Below are 4,986 nucleotides of genomic sequence, written 5' to 3'. Positions count from 1 at the left end.
TCTGTCCAATATTTATCAGAGGTTAAATATTTTTTATAACAAAAGAAATATTATGTTGCAATGCATGGTTAAAGATGTTTACTTGCACACATCAGATCGTACCAAATACTAGGTCTGGCACTTTTGGCAGCAGAAAAACAGTTTGAACCTGTTAAATAAAAATTCATCAGCAGTTAAAAAACAGAAAATCATAATTCCTGAATGAATACTCACAATGGAGATATTAGAATTTCATGATGTTTAAGTCAACATTTTTATCGATATCTTAGAATAACACTGGCAACAGTTAATAATGTTAAAAGAGTTAATTAATTATGAGCGATAATAGTGTGGTTTTAAAAACGCAAGTTTGTGTATGTTGAAAAAGTAACTGTGTTTTAGGGGTGTAAAAATCAATACGGATGGTCGCTGCCTAATGCACACATTCATACCTCGCAGAAGATGTTTGAAAGACTCGTAAATATCTCAATCCTCCGTGAGGGGAAAAGTACCAGGATATTTACTTTTATCTCTATTAAGCACCCGCGTCCGTTAGATTTAGAGCTTTACCTGATCGAAAGGTCTCTAGTTCTATTAATTGCATTGAATACGTGTGTGTATATTTATTAAATTGATTTCTACTAGCTGTCGCCCGCGACTCCGTCCGCGCGTTTTAAAAAAAACTTAATAAGGATATGAATAGATAGTAGCTGATTCTCAGACCTACTGAATATGTATATAAAATTTCATAAAAATCGGTCAACCGTTTCAGAGGAGTACGGTAACTAACACTGTGACACGAGAATTTTAAATTTAAGATATTAACAGGAAATAGTAATTTCTAGTAGGATCGTGGTCAAGTATAAAGTTGATAATAAGATCACTAGATACAAGTATTAATTAAAGATGACCCGATACAAGTATGGTATGCAGGAATCGAGTGATGGGTCCAGGTTCTATGCCCAATTTGCGTTGCTGGTTACTGGTGTGATAGTTATCTTTTATTTGTGTGTATTTACTAAATAATCAGCGTCATAAAAAAGTCATTATCACTTAGGTTGAAGTTAATATGGTGGAAATTATGTAATATGTTTCGTACCCAAATACAAAAGAAAATGTATATTGAATTTTCAAATGGTGTTATTCGATGACCGAAGAAATTAAACAATAGTTATAACTACGTTCAAGGTATGATGATTGCTGTGTTGTTTCATTAACAAAGTATTGAATCGGTGTGAAAATGCTTTTTTTTATTTGTCAATCAGAGCGTTACAAATGTTATGTGACTGCATCAGGAAAAAGGAATTTACTTCAGACACATTACATAAAAGACGTTATTGAAATTTCTAAAGAAACAAAATGCACATGCACGTTCAGTCAAAATTGGTGAAATAAATAAGAGATTTTAACAATATTTTAATACACTGTACCTATGAATTAATACAATAAAAAGAGGTTGTTTATATATTCTTATTATTTAAAAAAAACAATTTTTACGTTTCGAATACGGGGATCAATCCTCGATTGAAACGATTAAATCGTAATCGGTTTATATTATTAAATTGTTTTTGCACTTCATTGATTAATTTGTATTCGAATTTAAATTGTATTATTTTAACCAGCTCTGGTTATAATGAAGCTTAATGTTGTGGTAAAAGGAAATGAATAATGTACTGACATAATTAAATAAATTTTAATAAAAAAACTATTACTGATCTTTAAATTTCCATGTAATTTTCCTAAAATATTTCTTCGCTTAATTGAAATACAGTATTAATATAAAATTTACCGTGTAATACATGTCCATTCTAATTTTGTTTCAGATAGAATTATAAAAAGGTTCATATTCAGGCTAAGTGAATTTCACTTCAACTATAAAGTATTATAACATTCTACGTAGCAAAATTAAGTTAACTCTTATCATATTTCACGTTTGACCCACTCTCGTGTATAGTCGAACATACAGTAGTGAAATCTGACGAACACGCCCAGAACAATAGGCTAACTGCTCTGTTACATTAGATAGCAAAATACATCGAGTTTAGGCGAAATTGGAATTTGACTGTAGTTTTACGTATTACGAAGAGATATGGGTGAGCAAATAAGAATAACTTGAGTTTTCTTTTTACACTTAACTATTAATAACAACTCCTTAAACTTAATTTATGAATAGAGATATTTTTCGCCATCAGTTAATTTTTCAGAATTACGGTGGTATGATAAGAACTTAAGGTGGTATTAGTTCTATACAAAACTACTAAGCTCTTATGTAATTTTTTTAGCTTTTACCGGACGAGTTTCTTTAGATTGACCGCAAGATGAATCAACAACTTTTTTTGCACGGATTTTCCACTGTCTTAATCTACACAACAAAATATTATTAACCCTCTCATTGTCTTTGAAAATGTAGAGTTGTTTTTGTAAAATGACAATGATATGTCTGGTACAGATGTTTCGGAACTGAAAACGTATTTTAAAATTAGAACAAACAGCATAGTTAATAGGTGTTCTTTGTAAGGAAACTCTTAGTTTTCAAAAAAAACTTACGTCTTTATTTATAACGTTTTATTGATTAATTTTTAGAAAAAAATATAGATCATGGCACTTTTTATACTCGCGTAGTGCGAAATCTAGATTAAGGATACAGACGTTATAGTCGTAGACCTGGTACGTGGTTGCTCTCTCTCTCTAGAGTCGGTCCCTCATGGTTAAGAATCGTGGTCAGCATCAGAATTAGTGAGGGGTTGTTACTGATTAATAAAAATAGATACACAAGTAATTAATTTTTTTTTGGAACGAAGTTCCTTATCGCGCGTTGTGAAAGGGGGCTAGACGGAAAAAATTCTTACGAAAAGTTGTCACGACACTTTTTGCTATAGTAACCATGGCAACGACGTGACAATATATAACGAACATTCATAGAAATAAAATGTACTTCTTGCGAAGACTTAAGTTTTTTATTCATAGAATAAACATCGGTTCCTTCATTAATTAATCGAAAGGAACTTCGTTCCATCCGGGTGTCCCTTGACACCTCTTAAGTTTTTTTTACTTAATTTATATTTAATACTAATTTTCGACAATATGACTTGCATTGAACGTGGTTCTAGTTGATAAATGGTTCAATACAGTTACTATGCCTAGATTTGTGTAAAGCGTAGAGGTCTTTTATTTTTGACTGTATATATAAATATTTAGAATTTCTAGTAGTACAGGATTGTATTTCATTAATTATTTCGGTGGTACGAAATTGAATAGTATCTACTGCCTAGTATTTTTTTAATCGATTAAGAAACAAAGTGTAGCAGTGATCAGATGCCCGCTTAATAGTTAATTAAAAATATTGATAAGGGCTCACGTGCCGTGTCGTAATCTAGAACGAACTATTAAATCAGTCGGAGGGCCACAGCGAGCGAGCATCCAACGGTCATGGACCAAAATCGAATGTCTTGTGACGATGCGCGCGCACCGCCCTCCTCCGCACCTCTCCGTACTTCCATTGATGATCTTTTCAATCTCAATATACATTCGTAAAAACACCGTTTGTTATTGTTATGTCGTATTATAATTATTCTTAAAGCTATTGATGTCATTCGGCTCGATATACGTAGGACTCCTGAGGTTATGTATTTAGGTTTCGCATATCCTGAGGGTTGTGTATAAGCGAAGTACGGTGGGCGCTGTCCGCGCTGCGCTCGCTTGGGCGTCGCTGCGTCTCGGCTGGCAGCGGCGGCGGGCGGCGGGTGGAGGGCGCTGGCGGCGCAGGCGGGCGAGGGCGGGCGGCGGTGTGCGCACTCGGCGCCGCCACGCACGCTCGCGGCTCGCCGCGCGACCCAGTCCGCGCTGACGTTTAGCCGAGTCGCCGGTGTAGCCCCGTCGCCCTGTCGCGCATCTCGCTTTGCCGTGTCGCCGCATATTCTATTTCTGCGCACTTTGACGTTAACGAGGGCCTAAAGTTGCGGACTAGGTAGATTGCCGTCCACCGTTCGGTGGTCGTTGGTCAGTTAGCGGTGACCGTTGAAGCGAGCGAGCGGTGGCACCTCGCTGCGGCAACAGTGACGGCGACGGCGAGCCTCTCTGCTGGCCGCCGGCGGTGTTTACACGCCGCGCCTGCACCGCGCCGCCCCGTGCGCTCGTTCGCTGCATACACCCCTCATATCGTATTCGTCGCTGTGAATTTTTAACTTTACCACCGACAAACTACAGAGGTATTTAAATGCTTATCAGATTCGAGTCTCCGCGGAGAGCACAGTCGTACTACATTAACTAGTGTCACGTACCGCTCAGAGCATACGCATCGATACCGACTTCTCATAGCCCATTCGAGCGATTTCACAACTCTATAGCTATGGGCGCTAAAGAGAGCGTGGAGGCTGCTAAATTTTCTGCGCAAAATTGGAACAATTTCGAGGTTCGTAATACCTTACAATTCATTTGCACATGGAGTGTTTGTATCCCCTCCCACCTCGTGTATGTCTATAATATAGGTATTTTTGTCGTATTTTAAAATAAAACTTCGATTAATATGAACGTTTAGCACCGTTAAGTAATGATCTACTTATGCATGTGCACTTCTGTTATAAATTAATTCTTAAAATATCTAAACTCCTAATCCGGTAATTTAACAAATAAAACTAAAACATAAGCGCTTTTTCACCTACTTATATGTTTACAAATATTAATATTTAATAATCTATTAAATATGAATAGTTTTTATTTCTAGAAATCCAGTTATTCTCAAATGTATACTTAAAATTGAGGCTGTCAGTATCTGGAACGGAATACCGCATTTCCTTTTTTACATTATACTTTTAAAATGTAATTTTTATAATGTAATAAATTATTAATATACGCCTATGATACAAATACAATATTTTAATAAGTTTGCATGTGTATGTGTGTGTGTGTGTGTTTTCGTGTTTGTTATATCACAATACGTTGGGAGGCGTATCAATTTGTGTGGATAAGCTTCTTCGATTAGCACACACTGGATTATAAGCTATGATT

Source organism: Papilio machaon, chromosome 6 (genome assembly GCF_912999745.1).
Source record: "Papilio machaon chromosome 6, ilPapMach1.1, whole genome shotgun sequence".
Classification (NCBI taxonomy): Eukaryota; Metazoa; Arthropoda; class Insecta; order Lepidoptera; family Papilionidae; genus Papilio; species Papilio machaon.
The sequence above is the reverse complement of the archived record's forward strand: the minus strand, read 5'-3'. Positions refer to the sequence as shown.